Genomic DNA, 8912 nt, shown 5'->3' on the forward strand with positions numbered 1-8912 from the left:
GGGGGGGGGGGGTGTGGTTAACAAATCCTTCAATCAAAAACAACAAAACAACTTCTCTAGCCAGATATAAACAAATTCTACTCAAACTGGAAATTTTGATAACAATGCCCAATATTTTAACTATCGATTTCAGGAGAATGCTAGATAAGAAATTACTAATAACCAAACTGAAGAAAGAAAATTCCAACGAAGCAACCTAAGGATTCAAACCGGAGTGGAATGATTAACGACAATGTTAACGAACAGTTTCACGAATTTTCCCTTTCAACCTTTTTTATTTTGGATTTGGGAATGGTTTTGGGGGTGGAGAGACGATCAAACAAGCAAACATTCCAGTGTTTACTAATGGATTACAGGAACACATCGACTTACCTTTTTGATGGATGGATCAAGCCACTCATACCACCGAGCTTTACACTGCTTTGCCGACTTGCGGACGAGAAGAGAAGAGATCCGAGCCCATTGATTCTTCCCATATTTCATAACAGCCGCTTTAAGGATCTCATCTTCTGTGTTCTTCCACACACCACCCTTTATCATAATCCTCATCTTGACTCTTTGTTGTTTCCCTCTGCTTCTTACTCAACTACGAAAGATGCAGACTTCACAGAGTGTATTATGGAGCTTCAAATCCCTCTTTCAGCACAGAACCTTCCCCCGTAACTCCCCATCGAGGGTTTTCCAAAAGTGCCTTTCTGCAACTTGGGAATCCTAATGAAGAATAAGACCACAACTCTCTCTCTCTCTCTCTCTCTCTCTCTCTCTCTCTCTCTCTCTCTACTGTTTACGGGTCGTTCTGCAACTCATCTCCTCAGTTCTTCCACCCTCCCTCGTAGGGTTCGAAGTATTCCTTCTGCAAAAATCCTAAAAGAGGCGAGTAGATCCCCTTTAGCGCTACCATTTGCATTCTATGGGCCCCAAGTATATGCACTCTCCAGCTTGGGGCCAAGTTTAGGCATCGAACCACAAGCAAGGTCTTAAAACTCGGAGTCGGGATTGGTCTCAACCAATATCGATATGGATCGGACTGATTACCCTTTTTCTATATAATTGAGGGTATAAACCTTTTTACCGTTAGATGGTATCAGACTACCAGTGGATGGGTATAGGATTGATCAAAACTTGAGATCAATCTCGACTGATACTGATTTGATCCGGGTGATTCTCAGACTGATACTGACGATACTGGAAAAAGGGCGAAAGATCGCTACTTTGCCTGCTTGCCCCTAGGCCCAGACATAGATGTGGGCAAAGTGACGGCCTGCTCCTATGAATCCACCGCTCTGTTGATGCCCCTATGTGTTTCATTGGCCCCCACATTAGTGTAGGGGCCACGATACCAAGTAACCTAAATCGATATGCATCATGAGTTCAACCCCCCTTATCCACTTGGGGCCTAGCCCCACGGCTTCTATGTTTCTTATAGGATTCAGTGTTGATGAGTGCGTGTGTATACACTTTATATTTCATTACCTTATAGTATCTTCTATTGATTCCGCCCCCCCCCCACCATTTCTTTATCTAATGATAATGGCATAAGGTTGTCTGTCCGGTCAACCATCGGACGAAATTGAGGGGGTGAACTATAGACTCTCAAACCCCATCCATTGGCTTTATGCATGATCATGCACCATGCATGACTGAGCACAAAATTTTTCCCAAATGATAATATATGGATTTATCTTTCCCCTTTATGTGATTTTTGAGAAAAATAATATTCATATACAATGCCATAAAAAAGAAGGGATTGAGTTCAATGTCCGGCTGTGTAATGTACCCTAGTGTCTCCTATGTCTATTTCCCTCCCCCCACAATAGGGTGTAGATATGCCATTTCATAGGAGAGGGGAGAAAAGAGATAGACAAAGAGATGACAACTATGGCATCTTTAAATAATCCACACAATGGAAAATCTCTGCATATATCTTTAGTGATCCTCTTCTCTTATCAATCAATATCACTTGATGTAATGCCATTGATGCAACTTGAAAATTCTCACTTACAGAGTTTCAACCACTCCAGGATTTGTTTCACAGGAGAACCCCAGAACTTGAAGTTGTCAGAAAATTTTACAGTTTCTGGCATTGCTCATAAACTGTGGATTGAACAACCGGAAAATTTTTCCTACATGTCTTACCACAAAGCCAAGATATAATTCTTCAAGAAGTTGAAACTCTGTAAGTTTTATTCTAAGGGGGATGGGCTCCAAAATCAACAAATAATTAAGGAGACCATCATCGTCTCCCTCGCAGTAACTTTATGGGCAAGAACTCCTCTTGATACAGGAAATTACAATATTGCAAATCAAATGTCAGCAGACATAGTAGTAATCAGGTCAACTTGATGCACAGCGAGTTTTAGTAACAATATTGTACAAGTCATATCCCTTCCAATTGCATCTGGTACAGATAAATATAGATCATTTATAGTTTCATGACAAATTATGATGCTCAATATATGTCTAGACTAGATAAATTGTCTTACTAGTTTAAGGAGGTTCTTCCTTATCATTCCATCAGTCTGATCAATCGAAGTAGGAGGAACAAAAGAATTCTTGTCTTCATCAGCTTTCATCATTGATTTCTTAGTAAGTTAAGAAGCAGCAGGAGGTCTAGGCAGTTCCCTCTGAAGATTTTTTTTTTCCTTTTCGAAGCAATGCCTGCTGCATTTTCTCTAGCTACCCAATTTGACATATCTTCTAGCTCTTCATTTTCATCTGGAGGCAGCTGGATGATTATCTGGTATTCATTTTTCGGCTGTGGAAGATTGGTTAGCCCAGAATGCAAGTTTCTTCTAACCCCAGCTTGCCTACAGAGTTCAAGTTTTGCATTATCAGGCATATCCATGTCTACAATTATATGAAGCACATCTTTGATAAGAGTACCCATCCCTTGATGGTGTCATGCCAATTCTTGGAGTAAGACCCATGGGTCCAGGAGTTGACAAAGGAGTAGCCATTGGGTTTGAAGTTCGAATATTCCTTTTCTTAGAAATAACACCTGAAAAATCAGATGGGTGCAACTCTGGATTCTCCCCAGCTAACAATGGCGTTTGTGACTCCCTTAATCTAGCAAGGTTTTCAGCTTCCATCATAATAGCATCACCCTTTCCAGCAGGGGTTCTCTGAACTCTGAGGAGTCCTCACTGGGGTCATTCCCTGTTGTGGAGTCTGAGCATAATTTGCGAGAAGAGCCCGTGTGGCACCACTTCCTTCTGCAAGTTCCTCTCTCCCTGCAATAAGGTCACTTGCATAACCCATCTTCACAATTTCTTCCAGTTCATGATCTGAAATCTGTGGTGCAGGAAGCATCAGTTTTGATCTCTTCCTCACTGTCTTGGGAACATTCAGTTTGTTGACTTGTAATATAGTGGAAGGAGCATCCTGCCACTGTGCAATTTTGTTTTTGGCATTATCTCGATTTCCTAATTGTGTTTCTACATCAACCCTCCTTTTTTCCTCAAGTTCTTCAACGGTTGTTGGGAACTTAGGCTGTTCCACTGTTCTTTCTTCATCTGTAACGTCAAAAAATCCCGGTGGTGGCTTCTTTTCAAAGGGGATTTCTGCATTGTAGTCTGTCCCCTTCCTTTTCTTCTTTATATGTCTAGTGTCAAATCTCAATCCCAGCTGCCTTTAATTCCCTCCGTTTCTGTAAAGAAGTAAGCCTCCTGGCTTCTTCAAGCTGTTTCTCCATAGCTTTCCTCTTTGCCTTCTTTCCTCTAGTGTTTGCCAACCGAGCCCGTGCTTCTGATAGCTTTTCCTTTTTATTCTCATTCATATCAACAGGGTCTGGACATCCTTCGATTCTGGGTTTGGATCAATCTCACCAGGACGCAATTTCCTGGGGTCATCACTGGGTTCATAGTTTTCATCATTCACACAGGCAGCATCAAGCAGTTTCTCATAACGCTCAAGGCATTGAGATGGAGTTCGACCCACAATAGGGGCAATCGTTCTCCACTCTGTCGGCATGAGTTTGGCAAGATGGAGCAGCTTCTCATCTTCTTCTCTGGCCCATTCAGTCTGTGCAGTGATGGAAACAGGGTCATTAGTCATATGTTTCCAAGGTCCAGAGAGACTAAAATAATGCAGATCAGGAGTGAGGGAAAAGGAAATGGAGTGACTTGCACAGCATAACCAATACACAATAACAACCCAAATCAAACATATATCATCAGCAAACCAAGAAGAAGCAGACAACAGGAAGGAAAAGAAGGTTACTTCAGAAAGAGCAAGCCTTTGTAAATTTAAGCAAACCAGATATCCTAACAATGATATATGGGGAAAAAAAGGAAAGGGAAGGGGGGTGGAGGGGGGGGGGGGAATCCTTCAATCAAAAACAACAAAGCAACCTCTCTAGCCAGAAATTAACAAATTCTAGTGAAACCGAAAATTTTGATAACAATGCCCAATAATTTAACTATCAATTTCAGAACAATGCTACATAACCGACATTATTAATAACCAAACTGAAAGAGAGAAAATTCCAAAGAAGCAACCTAAGGATCAAGAACAGTTCCACAGATTTCCCTAATTTAACTCTCACTTTCAGGACGATGGTAGATAACTGACATGATTAATAACCAAATCGAAAGAAAAAAAAAAAAATCCAACGAAGCAACCTTAGGATCAAACAGGAATGGAATGATTAATCACAGATTTTCGCTTTCAACCGTTTGAGAAAAAAAATAAAATTTTCAAGTGCTTCTGTTGCAAATCACAATGAGATAACCAGAAAGATTAAAGGAAAACAACAACTCACCTTTTTGATGGATGGATCAAGCCACTCATACCACAGACCTTTACATTGCTTCACGGACTCAGACAAGAAGAGAAGAGATCCGAGCCCATTGATTCTTCCCATATTTCATAACAGCCGCTTTAAGGATCTCATCTTCTGTGTTCTTCCACACACCACCCTTCATCATAATCCTCATCTAGACTCTTTCGTTGCTTCCCTCTGCCTCTTACTCGAGTACGAAAGATCCATTACAGAGCTTCGAATACCTCTTTTAACACAGAATTGTTAAAAGCACAGTTGCAGAAGCAGTGGAACTCGTAGGGAAGGTATAGTGAAAAAAAGGAAACTAAGGGACGTGTGGGGAAGAGAAGGTAGCCTCTGTTTTCTTGATTTTCTATTCCAGAAAGTAATGAATTTTGTATTTCCTGATTTACAGTGTCTTGATGATCAAGAAGTTATTATTTCTGATCGGACAGGTATGCCCTTAGTTTCCTTTTTACTGCCTCTAGTCACTACTGTTACATCGATACTAGATTGGCATGGAATTGGAATCGGTACCTGGTGATACCCATATGGGTGATCGGATATCAATATCACGAACTATGTGTCAAATTATAGGGGTGTATTTAAAAAAAAAAAAAAATTAGGGGTGTAATTTTGGCCTTGACGGCCAGAACCCCCTGGCTCACACAAGGCTGGGTTTAAGATTTCTGACCATGAGGGTGGTTAGGATTGAAAAACACTGACTCTGAACTGTAGGGACAAGAACTGCTGGCAAAAGGTCTATGTCAACCATTGATGAAAACCCTGCAAAGGCTCAAGGTATTCTGCTTCAATGCATGTAAGAGAAATTAAAGAGCATATTAAATAACAATACAAATATTTTTTTTCTAATAAAATATATCAGCTATGTGAATGTCACAGTAAATTAGGATGGATCAGTCTAATGGGTTCTTATGATAAATCAGTATTTCCTCTCCTAGTGCATGAACAAAGGTAAGCAGGACCTTACATGGAGATTGCAGGACCTTGCTGAACTAGACACTTCTATCAAAGAGAAGACAAAATTGAATCTAACCTTAATGTCCTTGCAAACCCATCTTTGCAATTTATTCCAGTTCATGATCCGAAATCTGTGGTGCAGAAAGAATCAGTTTTGCAATTATTAGCTTTCTCAATTGTGCTTCTACAAACCTCTTTTTCCTCTCAAGTTCTTCAATGATTTCTGCATTGTAGTCTATATCCTTCCTTTTCCTCTTCCTAAGTCTAGTTTCAATCCCAACTTCCATTAATTCCATCCGTTTCCCTAAAGAAGCAAGCCTCCTGACCTCTTCGACCTGTCTCTCCCTAGCTTTCCTCTTTGCCTGCCTTCCTCTGGTGTCTTCTAACCGAGCCCGTACTTCTAATAGCATTTGCTTTTCGTCCTCGTCCAAATCAAAAGGTTCCAAACGTGCAGGCTTGGATTCTGGCCGTTGCAATTCTTCTATGGTCGATTCAGTCTGCGCAGTAATGGAAACAGGGTTATTAGTCATATGTTTTCAAGGTGGGGAAGACCCAAATCAAACATATATCATCAGCAAACCAAGTAGTAGCACAGAAGAGGAAGGAAAAAAGATCCAGCCTTTTGTCAATTTAAGCAAACCAATATCTTAACAATGATATCCTTCAATCAAAACAACAAAGCAACCTCTCTAACCAGATATAAACAAATTCTAGTCACTATCGATTTCAGGATGATGCTAGATAACCGACATTATTAATAACCAAACTGAGAAAGATTTTCCCTTTCAATTTTTTTTTAAATTGAACAATAAGGAGGTTAAGGATCGACTTACCTCCATTAGGATCGATATGCTTCCTCTCCCATGACGGCGGCAACAATGGCGGTGGTGGCAGCAACTAGGTGCTTCCGGTTTCTAGGTTTTCCTCAACGGCTACTCTCTCTCTCTCTCTCTCGTTCTGCAACTCATCCTAGTGCCCAGCCAAAGCCAAAAGAATTTAAAAGGTCAGCATAATCCTCTTTAGCTTGGGCCCCAAGTATATTCTCTCTCCAGCCTTTCTATTGGCTGACTAAGCCTCCTAGAAGCTCTCCAGCCAGTTGCAAGCGGTCCCTTTATTATAGGAAAGAAACAAAATAGAGAATAGAATTGTAGAAATTGCGTACTCTCCTTACCAACAAAATAGAGAATAGAATTGTAGAAATTGTCTACTCTCCTTACCTTTATATTGAAAAGATCAGTAAATTTGCGGGATATAATTCCTCAGGAAAATTACATGATTATCCATTTTTTGATTTCTCTTTACAAAATTACTCATCAAAAGTTTTAGTTAACAAAAATACCCAAAATTAGGTTTCTCTTTATAAAATTACCCATTTAAAGTTTAAGTTAACAAAAATATCCAAAATTGAGTTTGGGTTTACAAAACTACCCACTCAATGTTTTAGTAATAAAAAAATACATGATTATATGTGGAAGATAAAGAATCATTATTTTTGGTAGTTTTGTAAACCCAAATGAGATTTTGGGTATTTTTGTTAACTGAAACTTTTGGTGGATAATTTTATAAACCCAAACCTAATTTTAGGTATTTTTATTAACCAAAACTTTTTTGTGGGTAATTTTGTAAAGAAAAACCCAAAAATGAGTAATTATGTAATTTTCCCTAATTCCTCTCCATAAAATCCATTGATCAGAGAGTGCTCCAAGGACTGCGGTGATATAGGAATGCATGCCTGCATTCTCCTAATCCTAGGATCACGCACGGGTCTTTGGGCTAAATAGAGAAGAGCCGCCGCATCCAGATTTGTCAAAGCTTGGACAAGGTTATTATCAGGTCGAAGGCAATGAGGGTCCCAGTCGTGAGATGGACCCCTTATGTGTTGGGTTGCGTGAGATTCATATGACGCCTGGTACCCTCATCGCCCTCTATAGCTCGTCATAGAGGATTTGGAGTCTTGGACTCCCTCCTTTCAATTCCATCTTATTATTTTTGGTGATTGGGTCCAAAAAGCAATGAGATATAGGATAATATTCTATTATTTTACTATAGTTGAAAAACCAAGTTTTTTTACATGCTCTTCCTATCCAAAACATTGTGATAAGGGTGAGTCAAACCCCATTTGTTGTTTTTGGAATAAATAATGCTACCCACTAGTATAGGCACATGCCTAGAAATAGTGGGTGCAAAAAAAATTGTGCTGCCCCGACTCTAAAGATGCTCTCACGTGCCATCCTATTGGCCTGTGCACTAATGTGTAAATATGCCAACAATGTAGCGATCTCTTGCCTTAATTTTTTTACATAAAAATGCATTTATGCATCTAAAGTTAAAACATAGGCTAGTTTGAAGGGTGTTCTATTGGCTTGTGCACTGGCCCCCAACTTGGTACTTGGTCATTTTTTAATATGGCCAAGTCCTCATGACTCTTGATTAAGTTTTGTAAATTTTTTATTCGTTCAATCAAATCAAAACCTAGTTTTCCAATTATAGTATAAACCTTAAATCATAGTCTTACTACCAGTATGATAATAATGTAGCTTTCTCTCCTTCATTTTTTATTGCTTGTGTTCACTTTGCACTATTGCACACCTAGAATGGTGTGTTAGACTCCCAATCCGCTGCTTCCAAGGAGGTTGCATCATATTCAGACTAAACTTTTTTTCTCAAAAAACATAACCAATTATAAGGATCTTAATCTGCCATTCAAAATTATTTAAGATCATGTCTGTTATCATAGCCATCCAAATAGCTATAGAGATTCAATTTTCCATTTTTAACATGTTTTTTAGGGCCGTTTGATAACGTTTCTACCGTTCTATTTTAAGAAATCGCAAAAACATAAATTTCCATTTATTAAAATAGAAACGAAATTAAAGGTGTTTCAATAAGTCATGTTTCTGGAAATCGATAGTAACTAGCGAAATAATGGCCACGAGTCGTTTCCAGAAACGGTGAAACAAATTCTACTTGTTTCGCCTGGGTCGTTTCTTGAACCATAAATAGATAGAAATTTCACTTTATATTTCTAAAACAAGTGAAACGAAGTAGTTTTATTAAATACTTTTTGTTCTATTTTTACCGTTTCTAGTCACAGAAACACGTTTTTTCAAACGTTATCAAACGGGCCCTTATATTGCCTTTTATTCATCATTCATTGATTTTTTTTTTCCAT

General features: G+C 39.1%; 1 pseudogene; it reads right to left on the reverse strand.

Moving 5' to 3' along the window:
* LOC122092256 overlaps positions 1 to 6817 on the reverse strand; it is a 23207-nt pseudogene extending 16390 nt beyond the window's left edge.
* Between the last annotated feature and the right edge of the window lie 2095 nt (positions 6818 to 8912).

Source organism: Macadamia integrifolia, chromosome 10 (genome assembly GCF_013358625.1).
Source record: "Macadamia integrifolia cultivar HAES 741 chromosome 10, SCU_Mint_v3, whole genome shotgun sequence".
In the NCBI taxonomy this organism is placed as follows: Eukaryota; Viridiplantae; Streptophyta; class Magnoliopsida; order Proteales; family Proteaceae; genus Macadamia; species Macadamia integrifolia.